The sequence below is a fragment of the Moschus berezovskii genome, chromosome 17, assembly GCF_049115385.1.
Source record: "Moschus berezovskii isolate FMDL1 chromosome 17, NW_MosBer_1.0, whole genome shotgun sequence".
NCBI classification, from domain to species: Eukaryota; Metazoa; Chordata; class Mammalia; order Artiodactyla; family Moschidae; genus Moschus; species Moschus berezovskii.
Window position 1 is genome coordinate 31,898,535 of NC_142476.1, and position 12,862 is coordinate 31,911,396.

Here is a 12,862-nt window from a genome sequence, read left to right on the forward strand (position 1 = left end):
GTCCTTCTTTATCCCTGATAACTTTCTTGCTTTGAAATCTGCTCTGATGAAAATTATAGAGTCACTTCTTTTGATTGGTGTTCAGTTCAGTCGCTCAGTTGCATCCGACTCTTTGCGACCCCATGAATCACTGCATGCCAGGCCTCCCTGTCCATCACCAACTCCCAGAGTTCACAAACTCACCTCCATTGATTCGGTGATGCCATCCAGCCATCTCATTCTCTGTCATTCCCTTCACCTCCTCCCCAATCCCTCCCAGCATCAGAGTCTTTTCCAGTGAGTCAATGCTTTGCAAGAGGTGGCCAAAGTATTGGAGTTTCAGCTTTAGCATCAGTCCTTCCAATGAACACCCAGGACTGATCTCATTTAGAATGGACTGGTTGGATCTCCTTGCAGTCCAAGGGACTCTCAAGAGTCTTCTCCAACACCACAGTTCAAAAGCATCAATTCTTCGGCGATCAGTTTTCTTCACAGTCCAACTCTCACATCCATACATGACCACTGGAAAAATCATAGCAATGTTATAATTTTCTCTGTTCATATATTTTTAATCTACATGTGTCTTTATACTTAATGCATTTCTTGTAGTCAACCACTTGTTTCTTGTCTTTTTATCTACTTTGGCAATCTTTGTCTTTTAATTAGTGCAGGTAGACTCAGTTCAGTTCAGTCGCTCAGTCGTGTCCGACTCTCCGCGACCCCATGAATCACAGCACGCCAGGCCTCCCTGTCCATCACCAACTCCCGAAGTTCACTCAAACTCATGTCCACAGAGTCGGTGATGCCATCCAGCCATCTCATTCTCGGTTGTCCCCTTCTCCTCCCGCCCCCAACCTTTCCCAGCATCAGAGTCTTTTCCAGTGAGTCAACTCGTCGCATGAGGTGGCCAAAGTATTGCAGTTTCAGCTTTAGCATCAGTCCTTCCAATGAACACCCAGGATCGATCTCCCTTAGAATGGACTGGTTGGATCTCCTTGTGGTACAAGGGACTCTCAAGAGTCTTCTCCAGCACCACAGTTCAAAAGCATCAATTCTTCGGCGATCAGCTTTCTTCACAGTCCAACTCTCACATCCATACATGACCAGGGAAAAACCATAGCCTTGACTAGACGGACCTTGGTTGGCAAAGTAATGTCTCTGCTTTTCAATATATTATCAAGGTTGGTCATAACCTTCCTTCCAAGGATTAAGCGTCTTTTAATTTCATGGCAGCAATCAGCATCTGCAGTGATTTTGGAGCCCCCAAAAATAAAGTCTGACACTGTTTCCACTGTTTTTCCATCTATTTCCCATGAAGTGATGGGACCAGATGCCATGATCTTTGTTTTCTAAATGTTGAGCTTCAAGCCAACCTTTTCACTCTCCTCTTTCACTTTCATCAAGAGGCTTTTGAGTTCCTCTTCATTTTCTGCCATAAGGGTAGTGTCATCTGCATATCTGAGATTATTGATATTTCTCCCAGCAATCTTGATTCCAGCTTGTGCTTATTCCAGCCCAGAGTTCCTCATGATATACTCTGCATATAAGTTAAATAAGCAAGGTGACAATATACAGCCTTGACGCACTCCTTTTCCTATTTGGAACCAGTCTGTTGTTCCATGTACAGTTCTGACTCTTGCTTCCTGACCTGCATTCAGGTTTCTCAAGAGGCATGTCAGGTGGTCTGGGATTCCCATCTCTTTCAGAATGTTCCACAGTTTATTGTGATCCACACAGTGAAAGGCTTTGGCATAGTCAATGAAGCAGAAATAGATGTTTTTCTGGAACTTTCTTGCTTTCTCCATGATCCAGCGGATGTTGGCAATTTGATCTCTGGTGCCTCTGCCTTTTCTAAAACCTGCTTGAACATCTGGGAGTTCACGGTTCACATATTGCTGAAGCCTAGCTTGGAGAATTTTGAGCATGACTTTACTAGCGTGTGAGATGAGTGCAATTGTGCAGTAGTTTGAGCATTCTTTGGCATTCCCTTTCTTTGGGATTAGGATGAAGACTGACCTTTTCCAGTCCTGTGGCCACTGCTGAATTTTCCAAATTTGCTGGCATATTGAGTGCAGCACTTTCACAGCATCATCTTTCAAGACTTGAAATAGCTCAACTGGAATTCCATCACCTCCACTAGCTTTGTTCGTAGTGATGCTTTCTAAGGCCCACTTGACTTCACATTCCAAGATGTCTGGTTCTAGGTCAGTGATCACGTTATCGTGACTATCTTGGTCGTGAAGATCTTTTCTGTACAGTTCTTCTGTGTATTCTTGCCACCTCTTTTTAATATCTTCTGCTTCTGTTAGGTCCATACCATTTCTGTCCTTTATCGAGCCCATCTTTGCATGAAATGTTCCCTTGGAATCTCTAACTTTCTTGAAGAGATCTCTTGTTTTTCCTATTCCGTTGTTTTCCTCTATTTCTTTGCATTGATCACTGAGGAAGGCTTTCTTATCTCTCCTTGCTATTCTTTGGAACTCTGCATTCAGATGCTTATATCTTTCCTTTTCTCCTTTGCTTTTCGCTTCTCTTCTTTTCACAGCTATTTGTAAGGCCTCCTCAGACAGCCATTTTGCTTTTTTGCATTTCTTTTCCATGGGGATGGTCTTGGTCCCTGTCTCCTGTACAATGTCATGAACCTCCGTCCAGAGTACATCAGGCACTCTATCTATCAGATCTAGTCCCTTAAATCTATTCCTCACTTCCACTGTATAATCATAAGGGATTTGATTTAGGTTTATCTGAATGGTCTAGTGGTTTTCCCTACTTTCTTCAATTTCAGTCTGCATTTGGCAATAAGGAGTTCATGATCTGAGCCACAGTCAGCTCCTGGTCCTGTTTTTGCTAACTGTATACAGCTTCTCCATATTTGGCTGCAAAGAATATAATCAATCTGATTTCGGTGTTGACCATCTGGTGATGTCCATGTGTAGAGTCTTCTCTTGTGTTGTTGGAAGAGGGTGTTTGCTATGACCAGTGCGTTCTCTTGGCAAAACTCTATTAGCCTTTGCCCTGCTTCATTCCGTGCTCCAAGGCCAAATTTGCCTGTTACTCCAGGTGTTTCTTGACTTCCTACTTTTGCATTCCAGTCCCCTATAATGAAAAGGACATCTTTTTTTGGGTGTTAGTTCTAAAAGGTCTTGTAGGTCTTCATAGACTACTGACATTCAAAAGGGATTATTGATATGGTTGGATTAATATCTATTTTATTTGATACTGTTCTCAATTTGTTGCCCATGTTCCTTGAGATTATATGTCTTCCACTTTTTCTGCCTTTTGCAATTTCAACTGAGCATTTTCTATGAATCCATTTTCTCTCCTTTCTTGGGATATCAGTTATACTTTTCTTTCTTTCCCTTTTTTAGTGGTTGTACTACAGTCAGAATACACATTTACAACTAATACAAGCTCATTTTCAAATAACACTATACAATTTCTTGGATCATGTGAATTTCTAGTAATAAGGAAATAATCCTAATTCCTCCCTTTCCCTTGTATCACTGATGTCACTCATTTCACTTATTATATAAGCATATTACATATATACCCACACACATAGGTATATGTGTATGTATGTATATACATATATATAAGATATATATATGATAGATACATAAACATTCATAATCAAATTTGTTTCTATTATTATTTTGAACAAGCTATTAGATCATTTAAGAAAAATAAAAAATGTTTATAAAAAGTTTTATCACTATTCCTTCTTCGATGCTATTTCTTTTTTTATGTAGAGCTGAGTTTCTGACCTATGTCAATTTTCTTCTTTTCAAAGAACTTTTAACTTTTCTTCCAAGGCAGGTCTGCAGGCAACACATTCCCTCAGTTTTGTTTGTCTAAGAAAGTATTATTTCTCAGTTATTTATGAAGGATAATTCTTCGGAGTACAGAATTCTAGGTTGGTAGTTTTTTCCTCTCAAAACTTTTAACTCCACTCTCTTCTTGCTTGCATGGTTTCTGTGAAGAAGTGAGATTGATTCTTGTCTCTGATCCTCCTTAGGTAAGGTGTTTTTCTTCTCTATTTCTTTCAGTATTTTTTCTTTACCTTTGCTTTTCAATAATTTGAAAATACATGCTTAGGTGTAGTTTTTCTGAGACATTTATCTTGCTTGGTGTTCTCTGAGCTTCCTGGATCTGTGACTTGATATCTGGCATTTGGGGGGAATTCTCAGGTATTGTTTCAGATATTTCTTCTGTTCCTTTTTCTCTTCTCCTTCTGGCATTTGTGTTACTCATTTATACCTTTTGTAGCTGTCCAGAGACCTCAGATATTCTGTTCTGGGTTTTTTTTCCTTCAATTTTTCTTCTCCTTGCTTTTCAGTTTTGGAGATTTCCATTGAGATAGCCTCAAGCTCAAAGATTCTTTTCTCAGCTGTGTCCAGTCTACTAATAAGCCCATCAAAGGCATTCTTCATTTCCGTGTTTTTTTCATTTCTAGAATTTCTTTTGAGTTCTCTCTCAGGATTTCCATCTCTCTGCTTACACTGTCTATCTGTTCTTGCATGCTATTTTATCCATCAGTGCCCTTACCATATTAATCTGACATATATATAAGATTACATGTCCTAAGTCATACATAAATATAATACATGTTTTAAATTTCTTGTCTGACACTCAGTAAATCGACTGACTTTATTAGCAAGATATTTGAAAAGATAAGTTCCAACAGAATTTATTTTCCTTGGAATTCAGCTATAAAAAGCATAAGCTAAAATGCTCTGTTTGGTCTTTAGTTTCTGTCTGAACTGACTCTCCATGTCAGCCTATTTTCTTTAGTGATGAGCAAGAAATTCCATTTACCATGGCTTTCCACACTCTGTCCTATGGCTTTTGTTTTCGTTCAGCAAGTTATTTGTCATGAAATAACATGCTATTTGGGGCTGATTAGAGCTTTCAGTGTTTACATTTATCCCCAAATATATAAATTAGAGGGCTTCCCAGGTAACTGTGTGGTAAAGAATCCTCCTGCCAATGCAGGATATGCAGGTTCAATCCCTGGGTTGGGAAGATCCCCTGGAGAAGGAAATGACAACCTGCCCTAGTATTCTTGCCTGGGAAATCACATGGACAGAGAAGCCAGGTGGGTTACAGTTCATGGGGTCACAAAGAGTCAGACATGACTTACTAAAAAACAATATACATGTTAGAAGTATTATAGCAAATCACCATTATGGAACTATAAACCTCTTAAGCATCCTATAACAACAAAAAGTGCTAAACTTAAAATCATAGTAACAACTGTACCAGGCTTACCATGAGGCCTGGAGTGACAACCTGGGGGAGGAACATGTGCAGGAAAGAAGGGGCTTCAGCCAGACATACAAGAGAGAGGATTTCTGTTGCAGTGCTGGCTAGATGTGTGTATTGGTGTAAGACCCTTCAACCAAGACTCTATTTCCTCATTTATAACACCAGTCACGAGACTGGTGTAAGGATTACATAACATGACATATGCCAAATGTATGGCACAGTGCCCTGGAGGATAAATGAGTGAAGTCTTATTGAAGAGCCCATCTAGTATTCTCAGGTTTTGACCTCTATGGGTGGGTCTAAAGCATCCCAGATTTCCACCCAGAGCTCCATTAGTTTAGCTCAGGTACACTCCAGTGTAAACACGAAGGGAGAAGAGGAGCCTGTATGGACAACAATAGTATAAAATAAGGAACAGGACGGTTGACTGTCTAAATGGAACAATTCTGAACTTCTTGTTAGAAACCTACCTGTGTCCAAATTAACTTACGGGAAATGAGAGATATCACAATATAAATTTGCTTGATTGCACCTTCAGCTATTTGCCAGTGTCTATGGCCAAGGCTATAGTTTTTCCAGTGGTCATGTATGGATGTGAGAGTTGGACTGTGAAGAAAGCTGATCGCCGAAGAATTGATGCTTTTGAACTGTGGTGCTGGAGAAGACTCTTGAGAGTCCCTTGGACTGCAAGGAGATCCAACCAGTCCATTCTAAAGGAGATCAGTCCTGGGTGTTCATTGGAAGGACTGATGCTAAAGTTGAAACTCCACTACTTTGGCCACCTCATGTGAAGAGTTGACTCATTGGAAAAGACCCTGATGCTGGAAGGGATTGGGGGCAGGAGGAGAAGGGGACGACAGAGAATGAGATGGCTGGATGGCATCATCGACTTGATGGACATGAGTCTGAGTGAACTCCAGGAGTTGGTGATGGACAGGGAGGTCTGGCGTGCTGTGATTCATGGGGTCGCAAAGAGTCGGACACGACTGAGCGACTGAACTGAATGCTTTCCAGAGAAGGGGGGGGGCATAATAGCCACTTTCCATGGCAGTAAGTCCTCATAAAGCACGCTCATGGCTCAGGAGGCTCTAGCTGACCAAGGTAGCAGATTGTCAAACTGGTGGCTCTTCACTAGCAGTTATGAGCCTAGTGCCTGGCCTTGCACTTTGCATGCATTATCTCATTTAACCTCATTAACAACCCCAGGAAGGACGAACCATTTCATGCTGATGTTATAGATGAGGAAATAGGCTGGGAAGGTTAAGTGCAATTGACAGGAGGAGGTGAGTCAAATTGGCAGCTGAACATGGAGGGTGCCGGGAGGTTCTACTTTTTTCTAGAAAGGGTATCGTATTGCCAGTGGGGACCAACATAGTCCTCCACTGAGCAATTAATCACTATTCCAGTTAGTACTGGTTACCAGAGAGCAGGGTATCTGGGTGCCTGGGGCAGTGGAGCAAACTTCCTTCAGTCTGGTCCCTCCCATGATTCTACTTTGGTCAGGCCCTCGTCCTTTCTCCCGTGGAGTGTTAACTACTCCCCGCCTGTTCTCCCAGCTTCAGTCCTCAATTCCTCATCCTGGCAAAGTCTTGACCTACTTTTTCCACTTGATGCCCTGCTTCTTGTCAGTGTGACCTCTTCCCAGCCTCAACTGTGTACTTCTGAGACAGGCTGGGACCTGAGAAGAAAAGGCCAAAACCCAACTGCCACTCTTGAGGTTCAGGGAGCAAAAGCAGGGGACTGAGCATGCACCCTGCACACTGCACCATCAAGCGGATGGACAGACCACCTAAGCCAGCCCTGAAGCCTGAACCACCGATGGGCTCCTATGCTCACCCCCCCGCCACCCCTCATCAGGGAGCAAGCAAGGGAAACTGTTTCTAGTTCTCACGCTCTCCTGCTGTAATCGAGTCCCAATAAAGCCTTGCCTGAAGTCCTTGTCTGGACACCCCTGAGCAACTGAATAATGAGACCAAGAACCCAGCTCGGTTAACACTTCCAGTTCTTGCTTTCAGTTCTCTGGCCCTAAATCCTATCCACACAAAAATCTCATCTCTTCCATCCAGGCTTTGCAAGCTCTCTAGGCCACAGCATGGTGCTTTTCCTTCTGATTGGGCAGAACTTCCCTGATGTAACATGTACCCGTGACATTTAAGCAATTCGGGGTTGTTCGTGATAATTGTTTTAGTGTTTTGTATTTGTGGTGAGGTTGTAGAACTCAAGGGACCAGATTTAGCACAGTGCGTGCAAGGCCCATAGGGAGGCTCTGGCCTGGCACAGACATTGGAAAAAAAAAAAAGATTACATTTGCATGTTGACAGCACATGAATTTCTTTAGCTAGAAATTGTCATAAGCAAGAATAACTAAAACAGGAAGCTGCTGGTTGTTCTTTCTTTGAGTCACATAATAAATCACAACATTATTTGCTGAGCTTTCGTGCTGCTAGCTCTGGGCACGGAAATTGCTAGGTTATGGCTCTGAAAGCCAGGGTCTACAGGGTTGAGAATGAGACCCATCAGAGTGAGTCTTGGCTCCGCCCCTTACTGGGTGACTTCATCGAATTCCTTAACCTCTTTGACTCTTCCTGTTGTTATCTGGGAAGAAGTATCCTTTTCTCCTACAGTTGTTACAAGGACTATTGAGAGATTGTGTATAACATGAGTAAGATTACAACGAAGCCATCAGAGGTTGTGTGATGAATCAAATGGACGAGTGTCCATGAAATATGTTGGGAACTTGGGAGTGGTGTCTGTAGGGACACAGTGAGGAGACACGGGCACGACTAGAGTTGGGTGGACTGAGATCAGGCACTTAGTCGTCTTTGCCCAGAGTGGCTCCGGGGTCCAGGTGCGGGAACCGGGCGATGGGGAGGCGGCTGCCCCCAGACAGGGAAATGCGCCCCTTCTTCCCAGAGGCCGCCCTTGTCCGACCTCAGCTGTAGAGTGAGAGACTCTGCCTGTCTCACGTAGGTGATCACTGATCAGGCCCTTGGTCACTCCTGAGTGGCCTCCCCTCAGAGACAGCCTCCCATTGTCCAGAACCTGCCAGAGAGCAGGCATTCAGCACTTACTGGCTTTTATTGGACATTCCCAAGTACATACTTTCCAAGAATAAAAGAAGACTTCTTCCTAGACTGACTTGTTAACTAGCAAATGGATAATTAAGACGATGCAAGAAGATCATTGGCAAAGGTCCAGGAAGCCGCTTTTCTTGAACTCCTCGCAGAGGTGCAGTGGGTTACATTTTTGGACAGCCATTACGTAGCTCAGGGCAGATGGAAGAACAACAAGTACAAAAGAGAACTTGATTTGAGCAAGACTTTTGACTTTGTTTAGCCACTGTTTACTGGATACCATAGTAGCGCGCCTTGTCCTGCTGTGGTGTGTGAGGTGCCTCGTTAGTTAGCCAGTAAGAGTGAACGGAAATATTTGAGGGTAAAAGCCTAATCATTTTAAAACACATCAAAACAAAAGCAAGGAGGGAAACAATCTGGCTCTCACAGTTGATGAGAATTCAGCATCTCTGATGAAGCTGGTGCTGTCAGCAGAGGGAGAGCAGGGCCCCGAGGGAGCAGAGGGCCTGTTGCCGACACTGGACTGACCCTGCGAGGAGGCAGCTGCTTGGTCGGCCGGCCTCCCTGTTGATTGAAGCAGCAGCAGGGGCCTGTGTCTGGTTTACCCAAGTAGAGGAATGGAGCGTTCCCTGTTAAGCAGAACAGCGGCTGACCTGGCTCCAGCAGAGGTGGCTCAGGGCACTCTAGCCGTGGGCAAGAGCAGAGGCTGATGGGGTTCCACTGCCCACCAGGGCACCCAGTGTCAACACCTGTATCCTCCCTTTAATAATAATACCACCACATAAGGAAGAGGTGCTTCTCTCCCTTGAGACTGTTAATACCTCCTGGTTGTACTTCTAAAAATTAATAAATTGTGGGGGCATAAGCAGAAATCTTGCAAGAAATCTATGACGTTTTTGCAGCTTCATCATTCCTTACCAGTGCACAGAAGTCTTAAAACGTGGCCTGCCTTTTCCCCTTCTCCCTCCTCATTTTTTGTTTCCACCCCGTCTTTCTTTTCTCTCTTCCCTCCCTTTTCTCTATTGTGTCTTCTTTCTTTTCTCCTCTCTTTCCCCTCTTTTCTTCTCTTAAAAATAAAAGATGATCACGATCTGTAAGGAGTTCAGAAATTGGACTCTGCCAGGATTGGGTTAATTCAGCAGCACAAGGAAATCACTAAGGACCTGGGGTCTTTCCATCTTTCCCTCTGTTCTTGGAGACAACTTTACTTCCAGGCCAGCTTCCTTCTCTGTCATAAAATGGGACCTTCTGTTTTAGGCTGCTAAAGAGATGAGTGGAGAAAATAGGTCAAGAGAGTACAGGGATACTTCCCTAGTGGTCCAGTGGTTAAGAATCCACCTGCTAATGCAGGGACACGGGTTTGATCCCTGGTCCAGAAAGATTACACATGCTGAGGGGCAACTAAAGCCCCTGAACCACAACTACTGAAACCCGTGCACCCTAGAGCCCAAGCTCTGAGAAAAGAGAAGTCACTGCCATGTGAAGCCCTCACACAGCCACGAAGAGCAGCCTCTGCTCACAGTAACAAGAGAAAGCCCACACACAGCAACAAAAACCCAGCACATCCAAGAAATACATATTAAAAAAAAAAAAAGACTATCGGGAATGGTAGGGACTATAGCGCACTGGAGCAAATGACCTTGCCGAAGACTTTCGAATACAGAACAATTTTCTTCCTGTTGCTTCAAAATACTTTATTGTTAGAGGGAGGAAAAGGTTTCGTGGATGTTCTGAAGAAACCGCTCTCTGAGTAAATATATTATTGCAAGCAGTCAAAACATTGCTATTGCTCCAGTTCTGCAGAGGTCAGCACTGAGCTGCAGGGAGAGCAGGAGATGGGCCAGAGGTCAAATATGCGTGAAGCTTCCTCAGTCCTTGCCTCTGCCAGGCCACAGCTGCTGGGAACCCTGTGGCTGCCCAGCCACAAGCCTGGCCTCCTCCCTCTCATCCCGAGCTCCCTTGGAGTTTTGGGGTGTTGTCTCCTTTCGTGCCCTCTTACCACCCGGCACACATGCTCACACTCTGGACAGCACCCTGTCCACCACATACACAGCACGAAGTTGCACACTCACAGCCTAGTGTGCATCCAAGACGGATCCTTTCATCCTCCCCTCCTAATCGTTTCTAATTTCCAGTGGTTTTCAACGTATGGCCTGCAAACCAGCAGCATCAGCAGCAGCTGGGACCTTGTAAGAAATGTACATTTTTAGGTCCCACCCCAAAACTGCTAAATGAGAAACTCTGGGGGATGGGTCCCAGCAATTTAAGTCTTAACCAGCCCTCCAGGGGATTCTTATGCCTTTGGATGTTTGAAAGCCACTGTCCTAAAGCCTCTGCAAGTGTTTAGAGACCAACAACCTAAACGTTGGTTTTTAACCCTGGCTACACATTCGTGTCATCTGAGAGGCTTACTGCCCCCCGCCCCGACTGCTCCCATGCATATGGGACTGGTCTGGTGTGTAGCCCAGGCTTTGAAATTTTTAAAAGTTCCTTGGATGATTCTGAATTGCAGCCAAGGTTGAGAATCACTGATCTAAAAAAATATGAAGGGAGACAACCATACTGTAAATGAGTAAACATCCAAAAGTGAGACACACTGACAAAATATGTAAGGGGGGAAAAAGGTTAATATGAGAGGTTAAACTGTCATTCCAGACCCAAAGAAAGGCAATGCCGAAGAATGCTCAAATTACTGCACAATTGCACTCATCTCACCCGCTAGTAAAGTAATGCTCAAAATTCTCCAAGCCAGGCTTCAGCAATACGTGAACTGTGAACTTCCAGATGTTCAAGCTGGTTTTAGAAAAGGCAGAGGCACCAGAGATCAAATTGCCAACATCCGCTGGATCATGGAAAAAGCAAGAGAGTTCCAGAAAAACATCTATTTCTGCTTTATTGACTATGACAAAGCTTTTGACTGTGTGGATCACAATAAACTGTGGAAAATACTGAGATGGGAATACCAGACCACCTGACCTGCCTCTTGAGAAATCGGTTTGCAGGTCAGGAAGCAACAGTTAGAACTGGACATGGAACAACAGACCGGTTCCAAATAGGAAAAGGAGTATGTCAACGCTGTATATTGCTACTCTGCTTATTTAACTTATATGCAGAGTACATAATGAGAAGCGCTAGGCTGGAAGAAGCACAAGCTGGAATCAAGATTGCTGGGAGAAATATCAATAGCCTCAGGTATGCAAATGACCCCAACCTATGGCAGAAAGTGAAGAAGAACTAAAGAGTCTCTTGATGAAAGTGAAAGAGGAGAGTGAAAGTTGGCTTAAAGCTCAACATTCAGAAAACAAAGATCATGGCATCTGGTCCCATCACTTCATGGCAAATAGATGGGAAACAGTGGCTGACTTTATTTTTTTGGGCTCCAAAATCACTGCAGATGGGGACTGCAGCCATGAAATTAAAAGACGCTTACTCCTTGGAAGGAAAGTTATGACCAACCTAGACAGCAAATTAAAAAGCAGAGACATTACTGTGCCAACAAAGGTCCGTCTAGTCAAGGTTATGGCTTTTCCAATAGTCATGTATGAATGTGAGTGTTGGGACTATAAAGAAAGCTGAGTGCTGAAGAATTGATGCTTTTGAACTGTGGTGTTGGAGAAGGCTCTTGAGAGTCCCTTGGACTGCAAGGAGGTCCAACCAGTTCATCCTAAAGGAGATCAGTTCTGAGTGTTCATTGAAAGGACTGATGTTGAAGCTGAAACTCCAATACTTTGGCCACCTGATGCGAAGAGCTGACTCATTTGAAAAGATCCTGATGCTGGGAAAGATTGAAGGCAGGAGAAAAAGGGGATAACAGAGGATGAAATGGTTGGATGGCATCACCAACTCAATGGACATGAGTTTGAGTAAACTCTGGGATTTGGTGATGGACAGGGAAGCCTGGCATGCTGCAGTCCATGAGTTGCAAAGAGTTGGACATGACTGAGCGACTAAACTGAGAAGTATAAAAAAAGAGATGATCTGTTTTAGACACTATGACAGATAACCCATTCCTATGGTTTAAATTAGGTTGAAAAGTTTATTACCTCTTCTGGGAATGAGTATATACTGATGGGTTTCTAACTTCTGTAGGTGTTACATGAAAAGTTCTCTTTACTGCTTCAAAACACACAGCTCACTATAAGACACTTCCATCATTTAATACATTCTGTCACTGTCCTTTTCCTTTTTCACAGTTTGGATGGCAGGTACTTCAGCTTGAACTGCCAACAGAAAACGTCAAGTTATCATCAGATGTTGGACGGCCCTCTGTGAGAGGCCCTTTAGAGCAGAAGGCACTCCTGCTCGAAGTAAGCTCAAAGGACAAGAGGCATCGATATGATTTTAACCAAAGAGGAAACACGAATACAAGCCTCTTCTTAAAGGAGAAACATGGGACCAGAAATGAGTCTTCCTTTAAGATTCTGGGAATTTTAATTTAGTAAAACTAAGGAATCACAGAAAATTTGTCACCCAAGTAAATTCATGAATTATCTTGATTTAGAATGAGACATAGAACGTAATTAGTTATGTCATAGCAAGTTAGG